General features: G+C 35.1%; 1 long non-coding RNA gene across 2 annotated transcripts in view; it reads right to left on the bottom strand.

The window, feature by feature from the left end:
- The window catches only part of LOC108352547 (uncharacterized), a 209,642-nt gene that overhangs the window by 82,746 nt on the left and 101,105 nt on the right, over window positions 1–25,791 (bottom strand). For both annotated transcript variants that reach the window (XR_010057042.1, XR_001840847.3), the window contains exons 2-3: window positions 19,134–19,235; window positions 9,634–9,769 (exon numbers count right to left, since the gene is read on the bottom strand). This is a non-coding gene — a long non-coding RNA (uncharacterized LOC108352547). The remainder of the gene's footprint in view (window positions 1–9,633; window positions 9,770–19,133; window positions 19,236–25,791) is intronic.

The raw sequence follows: 25,791 nt of genomic DNA, 5'->3' as shown, positions 1-25,791 counted from the left end.
TCTCAGACCTTTATGACTTTACCTAATTATCTAATCAGCTTCCTTAAGGTATGATTGCCTAAATTAAGAGAGCTCTGTTTCAAACAGTACTCATAAAAAGAAAGAAAGTAATAAATCAACCTTAACTTTGATCTAATATTATATGTGTATATATATATATATATATTATATGTCTAAGAAATGCTCCAAAATTTAGTGAAAATCATTTAATACACTTATTCTAGGCAAAACTGCACACAAATATATGAAAATATGTATAACAAACAAAAAGAAAAATATAACAATAAACAGGATTAAAAAAAATTATCCTTTGAGGACAGCTTTTCCCTTAATGGCGGCCATGTTCTATGTATTACGAGTTTGTATGAAAATATATAATCACTGACAAATTTAAGACATAATTATGTCACTCCAGAAACTTCATTAGAGTACATGGCATTGTTCGTCATGAAGCAATGCTATTGAAATGGATTTATGTTACCTCTGCTGTATTGTTCAAATTGTATTTACAGTGAAAATTAGAGTATGCTTGCTCCTATGTTGAAAGTCAATCAAAATTTGATTTGGTGCTACTAATCTTGTTATTCCCATTTGTGGATATGTTAAGTGGCTGCACAGACTAGAAAAACATGATTAGCATATCCGGATGTTTTCACATTGTACCTGGCTTTTCCTCTTCCTTCAGATACAGTTTTAGTGTTTTCATCTTGGTTTGATTTTTGCCAGGGCTTTGGATGTCTTTTCTTACTGAATTTTAACCTGACTTATCAAATAAATAATTGTGGTTAAATTGAATTTTTAAATGTTCACTACAAAATAAACAACAAAAACATTTAACTTTCACATTCTATATATAAGCTCCAAAGGTTTTTGACAAAGATATTTCACAGGGATTTCAATAGCAACTACAGGATTAAACCTGCTAGTCTGTTTTGCTTGTGATTTTTTTCTCTTTAATGATAATTAAACACCAAATAAACATCTAACTTTTTAAGATTTAGTTTTAGAAGTAGCCATGTTAATTTTCACATTTTAAACACAATACTAAATCTGACATATGTTAATAAAAATATACTTATTTCCAGACCACAGTAACATGCAGAATGTGGAGGATCAATGGCCTTACTCCAGATCCTATGTTCCTTTCCTTAGATCTTCTCTACCACATTGAGAGATGTTGGACTCTTCAAAGTTCCCCTCGAATTTCTAATTCATAATCTCTGAATTTGCCTACACGGAAGCATATCTAGCAATACTTCCCATGTTGATTGTAATTATCATATTACTTTTATAGAGAGAATACAATGCTTGACTTTCATTAATTGTTGTATCATGGTTGTTAAATACATTAGCATTTTAATGACTCAGAATAGAGAGTTTACTCTCATTCTGTTGTTACTGTTCATTTCTATGACAAAAATACTATGGTCAAAATTGGCTTAGAGAGGAATTCATCGTAATTTATGAATTCAAAGAGAAACTGCCCAATGGTGAAGTAGGTTTTGCAGTAGATAATCAGAGCAGAAAGCTGACATCACATCTCCAATTACAGACCTGCAATGGGAACAGCAAACTAGAAGTAAAGCAATGACATAAATTCTCAAAGCACAGGTGATGTGCTTTCTCTAGGAAACGGACTCCTAAAAGTCCCATAAGCCAACGAGCACCACAAACTGGCTTCAAATCCTTCAGCCAATGCAGGGGCATTTCCATTCAAGCCACTACATATGTGAATTCCTTCTTAAATATCATTTGTGTCGTTGCAATTATGAAAAAATAACATCTAAGCCTGGCATAGGTTCTTTTCTTTTTAAATTGTGGCTTGTTAAAGTAGATGAAGAAAAATACATCAAGAATGGTGCATTTTCAGTTTAATTTCAATATATGAAAAATATACATCAGTGGAATTAGGTCCTCAGTTTATATAAAAGGTGTGGAACCAAAAACCTTAAAAAAAACTACATTGACAGAATTCACAATCAGCATCCTATGATTTTGAGGAAACAGTTGAAAATAAATGCTGGAGAATGTAGAGGGTTCAAACAATTATTGACTGACCAGTTACATGTCTCAAGTAACTCATGCATAGCATTCAAGGAAAACATATTCAAATAACCCCCTGCACCTTATTAGACTACCACAGATTAAATCTGCATATGAAAACAAAATTCTTTCAAACTCAAGAAAACTGAGCAAGCAACTCTATACTGAATGAAAAGTGGATAAAACAAAATGAAGAAATTAAGTATTTTCTAGAGTCAAATAAACATGGAAACAAAACATACCCAAATTTATGGGACACAATGAATGCAGTAGTAAGAGGAAAGTTTACAGCACTAAGTGGTTACATAAAAAAATTAGACACATTTCATATTGATAAATTAGCAACATGCCTGAAAGCTCCAGAACAACAACAACCACAACAAAAATAAAAAAACACCCAAAAAGATAGATATAAAGAAATAACCAATGTCATGACTCAAATCAATAAAATAAAAACAAATGGTAATGATGATGATGATGATGATGATGATGATGACGACGACGACAAGGACAGTGATGACAGCAATGATGACTACAAAACGATGATGATGATGATAATGAATGAAGGATATAGTTCATTGAAAAAAATCAATTATATTGAAAAACCAAATCCAAATTAATTTTAAAAATAAAAATATACAAATTAACAAAATTAGCTCTGAAAAGAGGGAATAATGTGTATACACAGCAAGAAATCATAAGGGAAAAATTTAAAAACCTGTAGGACACCAAACTGAAAGAATTAAAGAAAAGAAATTAAAGGGGAAATGGGGGTGGGTAGTAATAGTAATGTGTTTAACACACACCATATAGCAAAGTTAAATTGAGTCTGATAACTCAATTTAAAATACTTTAAACACTTAGTAAAGTAGAAGTAATAATTAAAAATCTCTAATCAAAGTAAATAAGGAAAGAGAGAAAGAGAGAGAGCAAGAGAGAGACAGGGAGACAGAGAGACAGAGCAAGCTCAGGGTTGTAGTTCCATTTTTAGCTTCTTCCCTTGTGGAGTACAGATGCTTCTGCTCAACAAATGGGGGAGGATGAAACAGAGCTGATTTCTGAGATCCATGTCTTTCCTTAGAGTGTGTGGTATATCCACACGGCAGGAAAGATGAAGTAGAATCCAGAATGGATGGGGTCTGCAGGATATTGGTCAGGGTAGGAGTCAAGGCTGGGGCAAGGTGAGAGAAAAGACCTTATCTTAGGATATCCAATGAAACAACACTCTGAGATTATTTTAGTTTGTGTGTATACCTTTATTCGGGGTGGGCTTGTTTGTATACACTTTTCTTGGGGTGAACCAGAGCTGTATATATGAACCATGCACAGTCATAATGGGTTCTTCTTAGCGTCATTGGAGTCATTGGCTGAGGCTGAAGGTATTGGAAATATTTCATTTGAATGGAGAAGCATTGGAGGAAGTTGAACCTGTAATTTCTCTGGGGATTCCATGATATTCCCCAGGTAGAATGTGGGATGGGGCTCCCTAGAACAGGCAAGGAAGATAAAGCTCCACTAAGAAAAGGGAGTCCTCCATTTTGCCCTGAACTCAGGAAAGCTGTCCCAACATAATGGACATGATAGTCCTTAGTAGCAAGGTGCAACACAGGCCCAGATTATATATTGCAGAGTTCTATTAGACATTCAAAGGAGAGTTAGCACCAATACTCATCAAAAAGCATTGAACAGAAAGAATACTAGTTATTCTGATACCTAAACTATATGAGAAGACATAACAACAACAAAAAAATTACAGGCCAATTTTTTATGAGCATAGATGCAGAAATTCTCAACAAAATACTTGCAAACCAAATCTAAAAATATATCAATCTACCATGAGTTAATAGGCTTCAACCTGGAGATGCAGTGATGACTTAGCATATGTAAATTGTTAAGTATAATCTACTTTAAAATAAAGACTGAAAGAAAAATATATGATCTTCTTATTAGATTAAGAACACTACTTCATGAGGGAAGATTTGGAGATAGCATACATGCAAAGTGACATTTTTCAATATAATAAAACAATTCAGATCAATCTTATAGCCAACATAACCTTAACTGGAGAGAAACTCTCAAAATTTCTACTGAAATTAGAAGCAATAAAAAAGAAATAAGCCATGAGAGACTCCCCATTTTATGAAGAAAAATGGAGTAGGAATCGATTGAGAGAAGGAGGAGAAAGACTGGGAGGGAAGGAAGAAGGAAAAACTGCAGTCAGGACAAAAAAATCAATTAATTAATAGAAATAGAAAAATGAAATGCTGTAAAGTAGAAAAGAAACAAAGAAAATGAAATATAATCAAGGACACAGAAATAATTGAATACATGTATGGAAGCAAGCAATACACACTGGTAAGAAGAGGCCATTCTAAACAAATGGTGTTGGTTAAACTGGCAGGTCATATATGGGATAATCCAAAGATGTCCATACTTAACACCCCTTAAACATTTTATTTCCAAATTGAATGATGATGTCAACAGAAGGCTGGATACACTGAACCCAATAGAAGAGAAAATGAGAAATATTTTGAACTCACTGGCACCAGAAAAGACTCTGAACAGAAAATCAATAGCATGTGAAGTCAGAACAAAAATTAGTAACTGAGAATTCATAAAAGTGGAAAGCTTCTTTATGACAAAGGCACCATTGTTCAGATAAAGCTTCAGGCTAAAAAAAAAGAAAAAAGATCTTTTCCAACTGCATATCTAATAGAAGGGTAGTATCTAAAGTACATAAATAATTTGAAAAGAAACAGGACATCAAGAATACAAATAACCTAATTAATAATGGAGTATAGATCTATAAAGAGAATTCTCAATAGAGAAAATTCAAATGGCCAAGAAGCACTTAAAGAAAACTTCAACATGCTTAATCATCAGAGAAATGTAAAACAAAACAATTCGCAACTTCATCTTTATACCACTCAGAATGAACAAGATTAATAAAACAATTGACATTTCATGCTGGTAAGAAGATGGCGTAAGGATAAATGCTCATCTATCGCTAGTAAGAGTGCAAGTTGTAGACATCCACTTCCAGAGGATCATGTAGACATCCACTTCCTCAGGAAGCTGGAGACTTCTACAGCACAAGATCCAACTGTTCACTTCTGAGGGATATTCCCAAAGGATTCTTCCATCCTATCACAGAGATACTTGTCTAATCATGTTCATTACTGCTGACTCCATAATGGCCAGAAATAGCAGAGGCCAAAAATCAAACTATTCTTAGTTATTTTAACAGGCATCACAAGCAAAGCAATGTATGTTAGATTTGGAGATGTTGTTGCTCAGTTTAATGAATTAAAGGCAATGGAATAATTAGATCCTGTGGTTTTCCACTTGTCCCTGGGTGTCATTGGCAACCAGCTAACAGAGGCAAAAGGTGCAGAGTGGAAGAGAGGGTTGAGATGGCCTATGTGTACGGTGGAATGGCATACTACTTAGGACCAGCTTCAGAAAGGCAGCTCAATTGTATTTCCAGGGTGAGGGGAATATATAGGCAGAGGTCAGTAGCTAGGGGACTGCCTGATAGGTGTTTACAGTATTCTTCTTTTGCATTAGGCAGCATAGTCCTTAGTCCAGGGGAGAGCCAGCACCTAATTATCATATGGGCATCAGGGAAAAAGCATTTATCAGGTATCTGTGCTAAAGCTCATACCTAAGATAAGCCAGGCATCCTTTCTCAGGGAATTCTTTCAAAAAAGGTCATGCAGAGACTAAGAAGCACTGCTGGGAGATGGAAGTCTCCATTTTGCACCTGATTCAGAATGCTCTCCAGACATGACGGACTGCAGCCTTCAGCAGCAGGGCCCTCCAACAGGACCCCAAAGTAGCAGGATTAGATGGTAGCAATGAATCGCCAAAGGCAAAGTGATCAGTTATAATGGACAGCATAGACAAAGCAATGCCCAAAGCCTAACCTATGATACAACAGGAAAAGTGATTTTCATGGTGGCATAAGGATGTTTGGTAATGGCAAATCCAAGTTTCCATATATGATATAGGCAAGAAGCCTATTACATCATTGATCTGTATAAGCTGAAAACTTCTAAAACAAATGAAAGAAAGGCTACATTGGATTACGGCAAGAGGGAATCTTAGCCCATGAACCAGTTACCAGATTTGATCCAATTTGCAGAAAAGTTTAACCAAAGGGATGACCAGCTTCCTCAGACAAAGGACCTTAATAAAATTGCTGAGAGTTACACCATTCGCATTTTTCCAGTCATTTCTCAGAGGAAATCATTTTTCATCATTTTTCAAGGGTAATTCTACACCCAGAGGAGATGAAACATTTAGACTTTCCAAAGTCTAATAAATCTTGGTTCTGAATGGACACTGATTTCAGGGGATCCCAAAAATATTGGGGCCCTCCAGTTAAAGTAGAAGCTTATGGAGGTCAGGGATTAATGAAAATTTATCTGTAGTCTGACTCACAATGAGTCCAGTGCTTCTCCAAACTCATCTTATTATTTCCCCAGTTCAAGAATGTACATTAGGTATTGATGTATTTAAAACTTGGCAGAATTCTCACATTGGTTCCTTGATAAGTGGAGTAAGGGTGATTATTGTTGGAAAGGCAAAATGGAAGCCTTTTATAATTGATATGAGTGTTTCTGTTATAGTTTGTTAAGAATGTGTTGATGAATATATTTGCTTTCTTTTCTTTATTTTTATCATTTATATTACATCAATTAAGAAAATCAGTGTTTAATCATATTTAAGTTTTGAGATACCATCAGACTGTCAAGGGACATTGCCAACTATTCTCAAATTTATAACATCTTTGCCATGGTTTAAGGGATAGTTTTATGATGTTAGGCTTAATGATGACCTGGGTATTATTTTTATTTGGAAATTAAGCATGACATGAGGCAATGTGATTTCGTGTTATGCTGAGGAGTAGACCTGTAATGGCTCTTCTTTGTCAACTTGACTACATGTGGAATAAATAAAACCCACCGACTAGGTACACCTGAGATGATTTTTTTTTCTTAATTAAATAACAAGAAGTGGAAAGAACTATTTTTAATCTGTATCTATTGAGGTGTGTATGTACACCTTTATTCTGTACTAACTCTTTTGCTAACAGCCTAAGTATAAGATGCATAAAAAGGAAGCTTGCTCTTTTGAGATTCTTGCATATATTTAAGACGAGCTGAGATATCCAGCCTCATGGTCTGAAAAACTACTTCATTCCTGGATTTTCTTTGGTTACATAGCAATTGTACTGGCTGTACCACAACCTGTAGGTCATTCTAATAAATCTCCATATATTTATAGAATGAATAAATATCCTTTCCATATGTTCTTTTTTCTTTAGAAAACGATGACTAATACACCATTTTTCAAAGTGCTGAAGTGAGTTATAAAACAACAGAGATCATTCTCACTCTATTAGAGAAACAAAGGAAGATGTTATTCTGTAGCAGATTACATTTGAAGGGTGTCACACAGTAGAAATAATCTGAGCTGAATATTTAAGTCACCAGTACTGAAAGGAGTTGAGTTATAAATATGGCAAGAATTAGCCCAGTACAGTAGATAAGAGTTTCATTAATATGCAACAAATATCAGTACTAAATATATGAATTATGCCACTGTTGTTATAGTCATTATCTAAATTTAAAGGAAAAACTCTCAAAGACCATCTATTGCACCAGTTTACTGAAAGCATTGTCAGAAATAAGCACCTTTCAGTACCAACAGAATTGCTTGCAAATTCAAACTTTGACACTCATAATAAGCACCAAAATACGGGGAACTGAACAGCTAATTCAAGATGGGCTTAAAAAGAATGGTACTTTATAAATAATCTATTAATGATAAACAAGTATTAAGAGTAGAAATACAATGATAGAACAGTTGTTCCAATAATTTGGTATATTTAAATCAATTAAATATTTCAATACAAATATAAAACATGTTCAAAGGTTACTTTAAAATTACTGTGAAAGGTCAGCCATTAGCAGAATTTGGATATGACAGTCTCTCTTTTATACTCCCAAATGATGGGCGGCTTACTGTTGCTAAGTGGTCTGTACACACAGGATGATTTTAGGCTGAACTCCTGTTTTCCCTGTGTCAGGAATGTTATATGATCCAGACAGAGATTTCCACTGACTCTCGCCCACTATAAGCCCTGAGTGCTGAGTATTTAATGAGCTTCTGCAGCATCTAACATTTCTCTGCAATAGACCATACTTCTGAACATAAACAAGCATGTTATAAGTCTTCCTAGTAAAGAATTCTGTTTGATAATTTTTGAAGACTCTTAGTACACTAAATTAAGTAAAAAAAAAGTACAGGTGTATGTGTGTGTGTGTGTGTGTGTGTGTGTGTGTGCATTTAATGTACTTGGATGTAAAAGGTATAAGGAAGTACTAACTTTTTCTTACTATTTGAATTTTACTTTCTTTGAAAGTTAAGAACTTCAATTAGTAAATATGGCTCACGAACTTGTGTGGGGTGAGAAATTCCATTGAAAGAAATAGCCTAGCACTTGTTTTTAAACTTGAGATAACTTTGAGGACAAGCAATGGTTGACAGTGATCCAGACTGAATAAGGATTTTTCATGATAAGGAACTGAAGTAGAACATGTTGCTGGTGGTAGTATTGATTGGAGATTTGGCTAAATGAAGAAAGTCTTATCATATAATTGACTTGATACAGAATAAAAAGATATAATTAATCACAATCAGAACAAAGTTTTACATGCAGAAATGGTGGAGATGAAAAGGTACCTTTTCCTGGAGTGGAACTAGAGATGATAGTATGAATTAATTTGCTTCAAAATAGATGTATATAGAAATATATATGCTCCAAATATCAAAAAAATTCTTGATGTGTTGCCAGAAGACAGAGAATGGTGATATGTCAACATCATTAAGTAAATTTAGTACCCAGTTATTGACTTCTTTAAGCAGGTCTCTGTTAAAATCTAAGAGGCACCTTGAAGAAATAGACAGCTCTAGGGCCAAGGGAGTAAAAGACTATGTCTTTTGCTATCAAAAGGAAATCATCCAGTAGGACATGATAAGTGGAGAAAACCAAGCAAGTTGGAAAGTTCTTCTATTATTCAATGAAAATTAATAACTGAGGAACACAAAAATAGATGGGTTAGTCAATTATATTCTATGAATTAAAACTAGGATGCTACAACATTCTACAAATTGAGATAAATTTGTTAATATATTTATGATGAGACAAGGAACACTGTTCCCTTTTTAAGCTTTTATTTTACTTATGTACATATTGAGATTCCATATCTATATACAAATATTTTGATTAAATTGGTCATTTTTTTCTTCATATTTCCCTCCCACCTCAACCTTTTGCTATTCTTTCCAATCTCTCCTTCCATTTTTGACTTGCTTTTTGCTTAAGGATTTATTTAGTTATTCGAAACTTTATGGATATGAGTGTCTACCTACACATATGTGTGTGCACCACATGTCTGCCTGGTGCTCATGGCAGCCACAGGAGAGTGGCAAATCAAATAAAACCAAAATTAGAAGTGCTTGTGAACTGCACTGCGGGTGCTTTGAATTGACATCTCGTCCTCTGCAAGAATAGCAAGTTACCTTAAAAGCTATGTTATCTATCTCTCCAGACTCCAAAACTTCTGTTCTTCATCCTCTTCTTCCCAGCAGTCGGGATACCGAAGAAGGCCAATGTCTGACCTTGAGCTCCACAGAGTTAGTTTCAGGATAGCCAGGGCTACACAGAAAAAGCATGTTTCAAAAAAAACAGACAAACAAACAAACACACACACACACACACACACACACACACACAAATCAGCAAACAGAAATGATTAGAGCTGTCTATATATTCTTTTGTATAAAGACATCCAGTTTAACAGAAACCACTTACCTGTGGTCACCTGAAAAGAAAACACACATTCCCTACCACCAAAGCCATTACTGCCAATAGCTATGTAGAGGGCATTTGGGTTCATGTATTCTATTGTGAACAATGCTAGAATCTTTAATGACTTGACCTTATACAGGTTTGGGGCAGGGAGTTGTAACAGCCATTGTGTTCATGAACACAGTAGCTCTGAAATATACAAACAACAGTGTCGTGTCACAGTATTTCCAAACTCGTACAAGAGGTATAACCCCTCTTCAAGGATGTTTCCCAAGACATTGAGAGGAGGACTGATACCGAATTCATTTTTGACAATGAGAACTCTACACTCTCTGAACTTTTACTAGAGGCCAACTGCTGTACTTGTCAGTGCCTGCTGCAATGAAAAGGTTTTCTGATGAAGGATGAGAGCTGTACCAATTTTTGGGCATAAAGAAAAGTTTATGCAAAGGGTCAATGCTGTGCCCATTTAGCAAATAGCAGTAGTAGGTTCTCCCTGGGGCATATGATGTCCCCAAACGTGGCTTACAGTACGTGGTAGAGTTCCATCGTTTAGTGCTGGCCTTGAACACAATGCAGAATGCATTCACTTATCATTCCTTTAAGTATCCTTTCTAACAATCTTATTGATTTTAAAGAGTTTAGAGAAGCAACCTTAAAGTGGGGCAGTTGGGGTATATTGTGCTGGTTAGTTGGTTAGGTTAACAGTATAAAGTGCATAAATTTAGTCTAAAAATAAGATGGTATTTAGCATATCCACATAGAATGGAATTCTGAGCATAAATACAAATCAATAAAGTAAGTAAGCAACCATTGAAAGTGAGGGGAGGTTTTCTTTTTTGGGTGTAGATTATAGGTTATATGTCTCTTTGAAATATGTGCACAGGTTCTATTTATTTTTAAAATTAATATCAATATATTTCCACACTAATTTCAATAACTTTTTGAGGTTAAGTAAGATGTTTGTCAGCCTTTCGATACAATTGTATTCTATGGCAAGGACTGGAATAACCATTCCCTTAAAATATAACAATAACTTAAAATAGCCTCCCATCTCATAGGGTCTCTACTAGCATAGCATCTAAAAAGGAGGCTAAGCACTTTCGTCCCACCTCCTTTCCAAAACCACATTAGAAGTTCATTTTCTTTCCCCCCATGGGTAACATCAATTAGCAAACACAGATGGTCATTCTCTCCCACTACAAAGTAACACTAACAGAGATTATGTGTCATAGTTGCTGCTGATTGGGTGCATTATCCAAAGACCCGTAACCATTTGCAAACCAGAATAGGTGTCATATGTTCATTATTAAAAATAATTTTGTTCTTACAGAGAAATAAGTTAATTGGATTACCTGGGATATAAATCACATAACCTTTTAATACTTATTCAATGATAAAGTGAAAACTATTTTGTTTCTCTAATAATTTTAGGGAGATTTCTGGGTTGAAAAGAGATTTAATTTTCTTTTAATTTATCTATATTTTGGAGAATTTCAAAAAAGACTATGAAAAACTGACATACTTAATTTTATTTAGACAAATAAAATATTACATATACATGTATTCATGGCTAACCACTTGGTATTTAATAACCCATCAGGAGCTTGTGTCCAGCAAAACCTGATTCTCTCTCAGCTATTCATATAGGGTTGCATATTAGTAAAATTTCTCCATCCACATTGATATCCACTGGTTTTGGCATTATTAGGGTGCTACTCGGCAAAAATAATATTGAGATTTCAAAGGTACAGCTTTCCTGGTATGACTAAAAGAGCCCATCTAGTAGCAGGAATACTGGTCTTCTGACTCTTACAATCTTTCCACTTTCTCTCACATAAAATTTTCTGAACCTTATATATAGTGATTGCATTGTATATGCAGCAACGGGGGTTAAGCAGCCTGTGGTCAGTCCTCTTTTGCATTTTGTCAATATCAAAAACAAATCCTATTTCCAAGCACCAAAATAACTGACCTGTAATCAAAGGACTTTGTGAAATAGATGAGCAATGATTATTAAATATCTAGTATTGATAAAAGAAAATTGTAATAATACAATACAATTTTAGATTATATCTGCTGTTCTTCTAGATGTGAAACAGACACGTGCTCCACTATGTTCATAGCAGCCTTATTTATAATAGCCAAAAGCTGGAAAGAACCCAGATGGCCTCAACAGAGGAATGGATACAGAAAATGTGGTACATCTACACAATGGAATATTACTCAGCTATCAAAAACAATGACTTTATGAAATTCATTGGCAAATGGAGGGAACTGGAAAATATCATCCTGTGTGAGGAAACCCAATCACAGAAAAACACACATGGTATGCACTTATTGATAAGTGGCTATTAGCCCAAATGCTTGAATTATCCTAAATGCGGAGAACACACGAAACTCAAGACAGATGATCAAAATGCGAATGCTTCACTCCTTCTTTAAAGGGGGAACAAGAATACCCTTGGCAGGGAATAGGGAGGCAAAGATTAAAACAGACACAGAAGGAACACCCATTCAGAGCCTGCCCCACATGTGGCCCATACATATACAGCCACCCAATTAAACAAGATGGATGAAGCAAAGAAGTACAGGCCGACAGGAACTGGATGTAGATCTCTCCTGAGAGACACAGCCAGAATACAGCAAATACGGAGGCGAATGCCAGCAACAAAACACTGAACTGAGAATGGGACCCCCGTTGAAGGAATCAGAGAAAGAACTGGAAGAGCTTGAAGGGGTTCCAGACCCCATATGAACAACAATGCCAAGCAACCAGAGCTTCCAGTGACTAAGCCACTACACAAAGACTATACATGGACTGACCCTGGACTCTGACCTCATAGGTAGCAATGAATATCCTAGTAAGAGCACCAGTGGAAGGGGAAGCCCTTAGTCCTGCTAAGACTGAACCCCCAGTGAACGTGTTTGTCGGGGGGGGGGCGGTAGTGGGGGAAGGATGGGGAGGGGAACACCCCTATAAAAGGGGGAGGGGTGAGTGCGATGTTGGCCCGGAAACCAGGAAAGGAAATAATAATCGAAATGTAAATAAGAAATATTCAAGTTAATAAAGAAAAAAAAAGAAGGGGGAACAAAAATATCCACAGGAGGTGATATGGAGACAACGTTTGAAATGTAAATAAAAATCCAATTAAAAAAAAAGAGTTGGAATGATTAAGAACTGAAACAGTCCAGCTCTGAATGTGTCTTCTCCAGCTGGTAGTGCTATTAGAAGATCCTGTAGAACCTGTATGGTATCAGATTTCGTGGCAAAAGTAGGTCATTAAGGTTCAGCGCTCCAAAATTAGAATAACCCAATTTCCTGTCTTTCTCTAATTTAATTTGTTGGGATATAACGCCAAGCCTTCCATGGTACATTCCCCATTATGATGTTTGAAAGCCCTATGAAATATTTAGCCAAAAAGGGTTCCCTATTCAATTATTTCTGTGCACTATTCTACCACATCAGCATAAAATGTCCAAGTCAGAAAAATCAAGGTGCCATTATGAAAGCTGTCCCAGTCTTCTGTGCTGTAAATAACTTCATCTTCAGTGCTGTGTTTCAAATAACAGTAAATGCACTGCAGCTAGTTTTTTCTTACTTTTGTGATTATTCTGCCAAGCATGTTTGGGAAAATACTAAAATACATATGGCTGATGAATCACTTTCTAATGTCTGTTTATGAAATTATTTTGAATTAAATTTTCTTTAATCTTAAGCCTATTTCAATATTCTATGAGAGAACATCAGAGACAGTGAAACATGGGTACAATTTTGAAACTGAAAATTAGCTTAAACTCATTGTTATTCTGTTTCAAAATTATGCAAATATTTTAGAGCATTCTCATTTATTTATTCTTCACTCTGTGGAAATTATTACATATAACTTCCATATGAACAAATGTAATATGCATTGTTGTCTTGCATTATAAACTATCTAAGTGGGTTGACTCATGCATATATTTTTGGATGTTGTTAAGCTAATGTTAGAAATGTTATATTTTTCTATATCTTGGTATTTTTTTATCTTAACAGTTGTATAAAACAAAATTTATTCACTCTATTTTTAAAAAACAAGTTGCTTGGATTTTCTCATTCCTTATTTAATGTATTTAGAAACTTGATAGTTTTACTGAGTAATATCAAATAATCATGCTATAGACTATTATTAAGATATACTTACTATTAAATGACATGTAGAGTGACATACATTATAGAAATCAAAGTGTGACCATGAACGCTGAACAACTACGTATATATCTCAGTTCTTGTAAGTAATGTTTCAGAGAGTGAAAAATCTAGTTTATTTTAGAAAAAAAAACCCAAATTTTTCAATTCCATGTGGATAGATTGGTTTTCCCACTTTCCCGGCCACAACATCCCATACCAAGAATGTGACTAGGTGTGGAGGGGTGGATTGAACTTAGTCTAGTTCTCACACAAACTGAAGCTGAAAATCAAGGTGTGATTATGAAAGTTGTCCCAGTCTTCTGTGCCTTAAATAACTTCATCTTCAGAAACAAACAAAATAGATAGGAGATCAAAACTGATACTCTTCTCAGTTCATCTTCTTTTAAAGTCAGAATCCCAAGGTACAGTAATCTGAGTGAATGAGTAAAGATTGCTTTCAAGTTGACAAAAATTGACACTGGATATAGAGAAAGCATAGAAGAGGTAAAATGATTGAAAAAGAAGGGTCATATTAAAATAGGACATATAATTAGATCTATTATTTGGAAATAAAGTCATTTTTACTAAATTTTTAACCGGTATGAATATTATTGAAGATATTCTGAGTAGCTAGGGCATTATACCTTTTAATTTTCTGCAAGTTATTAACTTCATCATCCTTTAATTTGTGAGGGCAAATGGACATTTTGAATTATTCTACCCTTCCTGGTGTAAACAATTCAGCAAAACTAAACTTTAGAATTTAACAAAAGGGGCTGGAGAGATGGCTCAGCGGCTAAGGGCACTGACTGCTCTTCCAGAGGTCCCGAATTCAAAATCCCAGCGACCACAACGTGGTCGTTGTGGCTCACAACGATCTATAATGAGTTCTGATGCCCTCTTCTGGTGGGTGTGAAGACAGCTACAATGTACTTATATATAATAAATAAATAAATCTTTTTTAAAAAAGAATTTAGCAAAAGAATATTATTCCAATTAAATAAATGTTGAGACATGAACTTGAGTTCTGTGTTTCCTTTAAAACAATATGATTTTTTTTCATTTTTTCATGAAAACAAACATTCCTGGAAGTTAATTGCTTCTGAAATATCACAGCTTCATGACACCTCCATTTTCTTTTACTGGTATGGACTATATTTATTTGTATGTGTCAAAGTCAAAGCAAAGTGGACATATTTTCAAATATTACCTAATTTATTGAAGTAGGTAATATCCCCAAATGTCATTTAATAAATTAATATTAGTGAACAAATAGTTATTTTTAAGAATAAGTAGTTTTCCAGTTCACATCTATGCCCAGGAACAGATCCCATGCTGTAGCCCCCACCAACACCCTACCCACACCCAGAAAGATCTCGAACTCCCAGGAGTTCTGACACAGCCAGGCTTATGGATCAGACTATCCAGAGCCCCTCCCATACCCAGAGACAACCTGACCCAAGGAAGTCCAACATAATCAGGCTCACAGGAAGAACAGGCTCAAGTCAGAGACAGTAAAGCAGTTAACACCAGAGATACCCTAATGATGGGAGGCAAATGCAAGAACATAAGCAATGGCAACCAATGCTACTTATAATAGCAAAACACAGTTCTCCCAACACAGCAAGCCCTGGATACATTAACACAACTGAAAAGCAAGAAACTGATCTAAAATTTCATCACATGAAGATGATAGAGGCCTTAAGGAGGACATAAATAACTCCTTTAAAGAAATACAGTAGAAGACAAGTAAACATGTAGAAGCCCTTAAAGAGAAAACAAATGAAACCCTTAAAGAAATATAGAAAAGCACAATCAAAGAAGGGAAGGAATTGAACAAAACCATCCAAGATCTAAAAGTGGTAATAGAAACAATAAAGAAATCACAAAGGGAGACAAACCTGGTGATGTAAAATTAGGAAAGAGATCTGGAATCATAGATGAAAGCATCACTAAAAGAATACAAATGATAGAAAAGAGACTCTCAGTCTGAGAAGATACCTTGGAAGACAGTGACAGAAGATTCAAAGAATATACTAAGTGCAAAAAGCTCCTAACCCAAAACATCCAAGAAATTCAGGGCACAATGAAAAGACTAAATCTAAGAATAATAGGTATAGTAGAGAGCAAAAGCTGACAATTCAAAGAGCCAGTATATGTCTTCAGTAAAATCAGAGAAGAAAACATCCATAACCTAAAAAAAAGGGATGCCCATAAACATACAAGATATCTACAGAATGCCGAATACATTGAATGAGAAAAAAATCCTCCTATCACATAATAATCAAAACACCAAATGCAGAGAACAAAGAAAGAATATTAAAAGAGGTAGAGAAAACTGTCAAGTAACATAAAAATGGAGACCTATCAGAATTCCTCAAGATAAACTCTAAAAGCCTGGAGATCCTGGGTAGATGTCATGCAGACCAATAAAAGAACACAAATGCCAGCCCAGATTACTATACCCAACCAAACTCAGAATTAACATAGATGGAGAAACCAAGATAATGCACGACAAAAACCAAATTTAAAAAATATTTCCATTAAACCAGCTCTACAGAGGATAATAAAAGGGAAAATGCAGCACAAGGGTGGAAACTACACTCAAGAAGAACAAAGAACTTAATCTTCTCACAACAAACCCAAAAGAAAATTACCACTCCAACATAATTCTATCTCTAACAACAAAATAGCAGGAAGCAACAGTCACTGAACTTTAATAGATCTCAACAGCAATGGACTCAATTTCCCAATAAATTTACATTCGCTAACAGATGGGATACATAAATAGAACTCAGTATTTTGCTACATAAAGGAAATATTCCTCAGTGGCAAAGACAAACTACCTCAGGGTAAAAAGCTGGAAAATGTTTTACCAGCAAATGGTCCCAAAAATGAACAAGTAGCAATTCCCCCCCAAAAAAGAAAAAAATTAGACTTTAAACCAAAAGTTATCTAAAAGTGCTGCTAGGGAAGGACACATCAAACTCATCAAAGGAAAAATCTTCTAAGAGAAAGTCTCAATTCTGAATTTCTATACCCCAAATGCAAGGACATCCACATTTGTCAAAGATATGTGACAAGAGTTCAAACAACACATTGAAACTCACACAATCATAGTGGGAGACTTCACCACCCTGCTACCACCCATGAACACATCATAGAAACTGAAACTAAAGAGAAGTTTGAACAAAATGGTTTTAACAGATATGTGCAGAATATTTCACCATAAAACAAAATAATATACCTTCTTCTCACCACCTCATTTTACTCTCTCCAAAACTGAACATGTAATGAGAAACAAAATGAGCCTCAACAGATACAAGGAGAATGAATTAGTCCCATGAATTCTATCAGATCACCACAAATTAAGGCTGGTCTTCAATAAAGCAAAAACAACAGAAAGCCCACATGCTCATGGAATATGAACAACTCTCTACTCAATGACAACTTGGTCAGGGAAGAAATAAAGAAATTAAAGATTTTTAGAACGTAATGAAAATGAAAGTACAGCTCACCCAAACTTAAGGGACACAATGAGCTAAGAAGAAAACTCATAGCCTGGTGTGCCTTCTTAATGAAATTGGAGAGATCCTACACTAGAAACTTAACAGCACATCTGAAAGCTCTAGAACAAAAACAAAAACAAAAGAGCAAATATACTCAAGAGGAATAAACTGCAGGAAATAATCAAACTCAGGGCTGAAATCAACCAAGTAGAAACAAAGAGAACTATACAACAAATGAACAAAACCAGGAGCTGGGTTTTTGAGAAAGTCAACAAGATAGATAAACCCTTAGTTACGTTCACTAGAAGGCACAAATACAGTGTCAAAATCAAAAATGAAAAGAGAGACAGAAGAAGAGAAACTGAGGAAATTAAAATATAATCATCAGATACTATTGCAAAAGATTGTAATCAACAAAACTGGAAGATCTATATGGAATGAATAATTGATTAGACAGATACCAGGGGAGAAAGTTGAATCAGGATCAAATAAACTATTAGCAGTCCCAGCTAATCAGTCTTACAACCCCTAAGGGAATAGAAGCCGTCATTATATTCTCCTAATCAAAAAAAGCACAGAGCCAAATGCTTTTCATGCAGAATTCTATCAGACCCTCAAAGACCTAATACCAATACTTTTCAAACTACTCCACAAATCAGTAACAAAAGGAAGTTTATCTAATTTGTTCTATGAAGCCACAGTTACAGTGATACCTAAACCACACATAGACCCCCCGAAAAATAACAAACTTCAGACCAATTTCTCTCATGAATATCTATGCAAAAGTACCCAATTAAATTCTTACAAACCAAATCCAAGAATACATCAAAACAAGCATTCATCATGATCAATAGGCTTCATCTAAGAGTTTCAGGGATGTTTCAATATTTGGAAATTCATCAATGTAATCCACTATATAAACAAACTCAATAAAAAACACATGACCATCTTCATGTTAAAAGTCATGAAAGGAAGAGGAATTCAAGGCACATACCTAAACACAATAAAAGCAATATACAGCAAGCCAATGGACAACATCAAACTAAATAGAGAGAAATTTGAAGCAATCCCATAAAATCAGGGACAAGACAAGGCTGCCAACTTTCTCACTATTTATTGAATACAGTACTCAAAATTCTAGCCAGAGCAAATAGACAACCAAAGGAGGTCAAGGGGTACAAATTGGAAAGAAGTCAATGAATCACTACTTGCAAATGATAAGACAGTATACAAAAGCAATTTCAAAAATTCTACCAGAGAACTTTTACAACTTCAGCAAAGTGGCTGGATATAGAATCAACACTCTACACAGGACAAAGAGGCTGAGAAAGAAATTAGGGAAACAACATCCTTCACAATAGTCACAAATACTATAAAATATCTTAGTGTGATTCTAGCCAAGAACGCGAAGGATATGTACGTCAAGAACTTCAAGTCACTGAAGAAAGAAATTGAAGAAAACATCAGAAGATTGAAAGATCTCTCATGCTTATGGATTGGCAAGATTACATAGTAAAAATGGGCAACTTACCATAAGCAATCTACAGAATCAGTGCAGTCCCCATCAAGATTCCAAATCAACTCTTCACAGAGATAGAAAGAGCAAATCTCAAATTCTGAGGTATGAGCAAATCTGGAATAACAAAAAAAAAAAAAACTCAGGACAGCAAAAATTATTCTCAACAATAAAAGAAGTTCTGGTAGAATCACCATCCCTGACTTCAAACTTTACTACTGAGCACTAGTGATAAAAACTGCACAGTATTGCCAGAGACAGACAGGTAGATCAATGAAAAATGCATTGGAAGAAAAATCTGGTGATTCCTGAAAAAACTGACAAAAGTTATACCTGAAGACCCAGTTATACCACTATTAAGCCTATATCCAATTGAAGCTCAAACATATAACAATGCCCCGTGTTCCATTATGTGCATAGCCACCTTATTTATAATAGCCAGAAGCTCAAAACAACCAAGATGTCCCTCAAGAAAAGAATGGATACAGAAAATATGGTACATCTACACAATGGCGTACTAATCATCTATTAAAAACAACGACTTCATGAAATTTGTAGGCATAAATAGATGAAACTAGAGAATATCATCCTAAGTGAGTTAACACAGACAAACATGTTATGTATTGAGTAATAATTGAATATTAACAAAACAGTTCAGAATACCCAGTGTATAATTCATAGAGCATATGAAGCTTTACAAAAAGGAAGACCAGAGTGTGCATGCTTCAATCCTACTTAGAAGTGGGAACAAAATCTTGGTAGGTGGAGGGAGGGACCTCGAGGAAGAGAGGAGAGATAGAGAAAGGGAGAGGAGGATCAGATATGGGAAGAGACAGAAGTCGAGAGTATCAGGAAAGTGAGTAAAAATATGTAACAGTGTGGGGGTGAAGGGGGTGTGTGGAGCTACTAGAAATTCTCAGATGCCAGGGAAGCGAGAGATTACCAGGACCCAACGGGGATTACATTAGCTGAAATACTCAACAAAGGGGATATAGAACCTGAAGAGTCCACTTCCTTTAGATAGGCACGACCTCAATTTGAGGGATGGATCAAACCACTCCCAACCCATCTCAAAATTTTTAACACAAAATTGTTCCTATCGAAAGGAAACAGAGATAAAAAATGGAGCAGAAACTGAAGGAAAGGCCATCCAGAGACTGCCTCATCTAGGGATCTATACCATCTGCATACACCAAACCCAGACAATTGCCGACGCTAAGTTCTTGCTGCCAGGAGCATGACATAGCTGTGTCCTGAGAGGTTCTGCCAGCATCTGACTAATACAAATGTAGATACAGCCTACTATTGAAATGAATTAGAACTCCAAAGGAAGTGTTAAAGGAAGGACCAAAGGAGCTGAAGGAAATCGAAACCTCCACAGGTAGAAGAACAATATCACCTAACCGTACACCCCAGAGCTCGAAGGGACTAAACTACCAACCAAAGACCATACATGGATGGGTACAGGGACCCAGCCACATATGTAACAGAGAATTGCCTTATTTAGAATCCGTGGGGGAGGGAGGGTTGCTTTGGTTCTGTGGAGGCTTAATGCCCCAGGGTAGGGGATGGTAGATCAAGGAGTTGGAAGTGAGTGGGTGAGTGGGGCAGAATCTTCTTAGAGACAAAGGGAATGGGGGTGGGGTGAGGGGGTTTGTGGAAGGGAAACCTGGAAGAGGGGCAACATTTGAATGGCAAATAAAGAAAATGACCAATTAAGAAGACAAACAAGAAAAAATAAATTAAAAGCAAAGATACCATATTATTTTACATATTTTCAAGTATTTTTAAAGTATGACTTAAGTACACCTTCATTATTAAATTCTGATTTTGTATTAAGGATATTTGTAGTATTCTATTTCTTTTGAAATCATATAGAAGTGTATGTCAAATGTAAATGTCATTATGGAAGAGACAACTATTTTGTCTGTTTATATAATTGTGAATATTTTTATCAGAATCTCATGATGAGCAGCAAATCGTAGATCTAAAACAAGTAGCAATATGGTATCTGGAAACATATCTGTGTATTACTCATTCTTTTTAAAATTTATGGCTCTGTCATACACATTAAACCGACCTGTTATAAACAATGGTAACATCAGACACCAGATACTTAGAAAATGGTGGTTTTAATAGTTAATCTAATTGCAATGTTGTGGAGCCCAGTTCCAGTGACTACATCTCTGTTCCACTATTAGGGCTCAAAGATCACTGCTGAACAGGGGACGGGAAGGGTTTTAAGAGGTAGAAAATCAGGGAATTTGTGTGATTGTTTGCCTTAAGAATATCAGAATATCCTAGTAAGAGCATCAGTGGAAGGGGAAGCCCTGGGTCCTGCTAAGACTGAACCCCCAGTGAACTAGATTGTTGGGGGGAGGGCGGCAATTGGGGGAGGATGGAGAGGGGAACACCCATAAAGAAGGGGAGGGGGAGGGATTAGGGGGATGTTTGTCCGGAAACCGGGAAAGGGAATAACACTCGAAATGTAAATAAGAAATACTCAAGTTAATTAAAAAAAAAAAGAATATCAGAAGTTGCACCCATAGAGTCTCACCAACAAGGCAGATAAAACATGAGTTGAATGGGCAGCACTATAGATGTACTGATGTGGACTAGAGAAAGCCCTAGAGGCCTCAGGTGTGTACAATGAAAGATAAGCAACTAAGAAACTCTGTGAGTAGAAGAAATAAGTCTTCCCTGTGGAAGAGCATATCAATAGGCAATGCAATACCTTATGATTATTCCAGAAAGATTGACATAAATAACATTATACAGACTGAGCAAATAGTATTTCTGTATTTCAGATACATATTAATTATATATCTTATTTCTAATAAGGGAATTAATATGCAAGGCTATGCTATCTATGTTTCTGTTTATAAATTGAAGCTCTTTGAATCATTATTCATATCCATTATTATTCCATCAGTGAAGCAAGAAAAAAATGGAGCTGGGTAGAGCACAGTAACGGCAAGTTTAAAAGGTAAGTGGTACATTGAAGAATATATATATGTGTGTGTGTGTGTGTGTGTGTGTGTGTGTACATACATATCACTGTTTGTCTTGTGGGCAAGGAATTGTGTCTTCCACATGAGGGAGGACAATGAAGTTAACCTGTCATATGGATGACTGCACATTAAAATATTATATATTTTTCACATGAGACAAAGCAGACCTTCTAGTACATTGATTACTAAAGCCTGCTAATACAGAAGACTCCCCTATGAAAGAATGAAGATTAAGTTTGTGTTGAGACATATGTTGTTTCAGATTGAACAACGTTTGGAATACACTTAACAGCACTTAACACTGTCATGGAGTACCTACCATTTGGATTCAAGCCTTTTCCCCAATTTCACCTAGTTTTATCATTGCATGATTATTACAATATAAGGAGTAGAAACTTTATCTTAATAAACACATTGCATATATATGCTAGGGGATGGTAGACACTGATTCAGGATAAAATACTCTCAAAGAAGCTTGTCATAATAGACATGCATGCTAGTACAAAAGGCAAACTCAGGGAAAGCTGTCCTTCAGAAGACCATCTGCTACCACAAAATAATCCTAAAGAGACAACTCAGTTCAAAATGACTGAAGAACCACTTCCATAAGCAGTGTGCCAGAGGGATTGTACCTTCCTCCAGAAAGGACTTCTGAATATTCCATAGGGAAAAAGATACCCAGGAAAACAATAATAATCTTTAGCAGCTAGAGTTCAGGCAGTAGTACAAAGGCTTACAGGAGTACAGAGGTTGAAAAAGAGAAGGAGAACTTAAAAATGTATGTTCTTTCTGGTAAAACTGGATTTGGATATAAAAGAAACAGCATGATGCTATTGTTAGGGCAGAGGTGATAGATAAATAGCATTTCAAAATTGCTGCCAGAAGCCTATGTCTGCAAAATTTTATTTTGTACTATTCAGAACATCATGGAGTCTACATAACAAATGAAGTATAGAATTTACTGAAAACAATTGTCCGCAGTTATTAGGAGCTTGTTATGTGTGAATAAGCTATTCTTTTGGGAATAAAGGAACAGGATTAATTGTAATCAATTTATGGTGCATCAATCCTTTCTTTAATTCCTCTGTCATAGCTATATTCCGTTATTGTAAAAATGGATCCCGTAAAGCCATCTACTGAATGACAGGGATTCCAGTATTGTATGAATGCACTTTTCCAATATTAGAATATATTCAGAAGTTTGAGTTTAAGACTCAGGATGTTGAAAAATGTCAAACTGAGCTAAGAGGGAAGAAAATTTAACTCTCTAAATCCAATGTTTTCAACAAGACATATAGAAAAATCTAGACTACTCTGGATCAAGAATATTAGAGAAATCAAGATACTAAACAGACAGTAAAAAACTAAACACTAAATAACAATTATAAAACTCATGAAATATTGAAAAGCTTGTCACTATCAAAAGAAAAGAAATCCACAGAAATATCTAAGCAGCAATATAGTAAACAGGAAATGGAGAATTACAGAAATTCATATTTTTATAATAAACATCTTAATGATTTCCTTTTATAATGAAAATGTTTACAAATAAATCTCTGTAATATAATGCACATCGTTTCAAGCACTACATTAAGTTACTAAAATTATAAAGTATGTAATCTTGCAAACACCTGCATAAAAATAAACTATCATTCTTAGACAGATGTTATAGCTTCCACTGAAAGATTTTCTCCTTTTTCATATTCATAATTGGTAATGTCTGATGAAAATATTGTGTCATGTTAACAAACTCTAGATTCTTATGGGTGCTAAAGCATCAAAAATAGCAAGAGTTGATTTAATTTAAAAGACAATGCGATTAATTAAAATGATAAAGTACATGTGGCAGTGTAGCTTTTCAAATATCTTCTGCATTCATGAGTAAGCAATTAAAAGTTACAACACTGATTACAATAATTTAATAATAGAAGATGGTATTGTCACTTTGAGACCATGAATGGTTTGAATGTTGTTAAATTATATCATGAATAATAATTGCATTCTGATGAAGTTTTGATACAATGATAAATAGAAATACAAGTCAATTTTTCTAGACAAATATTTATCCTTCCATATAGAAATATTTTAATTGTTTGGAATATTTAACCTAGTCTTTTTATATCGAAAATTTGTAAATGATTTATTTATTCATTTATTTATATTCTTTAAACAAATTTTAAGTTTAATTTTATTCTTCCCTTCCATAAGTACTTTCAGAAATTCATATTTCGTACTTACCCAATGTCAAGCTTTCTCAAAAATTACGCACAATAAAAAAAATACAAATACAAACCCCTTCCAAAACAAAGAAAATGAAACACCATGCAAGAAGAAATCAAAGAACAAAACCCCCACCAAAATGTAACAAAGTAAAAACGCGCGTGCGCACGAGCACGCGCACACACACACACACACACACACACACACACACACAGACACACACACAAAAGTGTGGAATCCATAAATATCGGTCAACTGAACCTTAACATAAGACCTACCCTGCTAAGGTTGATCGTCTCTGTGCAACTCCATGGAAGAACACTGAATTTTCTCTCTCTCAAAAGATATAAATGACAGTTCACTTGAGATCGTTCACTGACACAAATAGTTTAATGTTCTCCTAAGAGAATAGTAAAATATGTTGTGAGCCCACATCTACTTTATAAGGACAAGATATGTAGGTTAGTACCTCAAGTTCACTGGGTAACTATGTGCAGAACATGATTCTACCTTCCACCATACATTTGTACCTTTCATTACACTTAATCATTGTTACTATTAGCTAACAAAGAAGATGCAATCTAAAAAATGGATTAAAAAAAAAAAACCTTTCAGCATACAAGAGCCTGCCAAATGAATTGAAAAGTGCAACTGATATTTAGGTAGGATGGACTCAGACTTTGCAAAAGAATGTTCTGAATAAGAACTATAGACAGTTTACAAAATTTAAAAGTAACATAGCTGAAGTTCAAAAAAAAAAAAAAAAACAAAACCCTTAATTGCATGGAATGAAAAATAGATTAACCTTAGCTGGAAAAAAACTAGTTACTTTGAAGATGTTGAAGAGGGATTCTTAAATGAATTAGTCTAAACAAAAAAGCTAATACTGAAAAATTAAAACAACTTGGTTGTTATATGTTTTAAAAAGAAAGGAAAAATAGGAAAACTTAAAAAGAAACCCATACAAAACAAAATAACACAAAGTATTAATTGCTAAAGATTTAGATACAGTACCAAATGAAGATGTCACAGCAGTGAAAATGTGTGATTCAAGTAGATGATGTAGGACAAAATGAATATTTTATTTCTTCTCTAAAGAAAAATTTAGCATGAAATTTCCATAAAATATTTTCTTTTTTGAAATCTCTATGAGGATGTCTCCACCCGCTCACCCCACCAGACCTCTAAACTCCCTGGGTTCTCCAGGCTCTTGAGGGTTAGGTGCGTCTTCTCTGACTGAACCAGACCCAGTAGTCCTCTGCTATATCTGTGTTTGGGGCCTCTTATCAGCTGCTGTGTGCTGCCTGGTTGGTGGTCCAGTGTCTGATAGATCTTGGGGGTCCAGGTTAATTCTAAGGTATTAGGTCCTTCCAACAGTACCTACTAGTTTATATTCAAAGTTGTTTTTTAAAGCTACTGAATTGTAAGTTTATACAGTTTAA

This window comes from Rattus norvegicus, chromosome 13, assembly GCF_036323735.1.
Source record: "Rattus norvegicus strain BN/NHsdMcwi chromosome 13, GRCr8, whole genome shotgun sequence".
In the NCBI taxonomy this organism is placed as follows: domain Eukaryota; kingdom Metazoa; phylum Chordata; class Mammalia; order Rodentia; family Muridae; genus Rattus; species Rattus norvegicus.
This window is presented reverse-complemented; position numbering and strand designations above follow the sequence as displayed.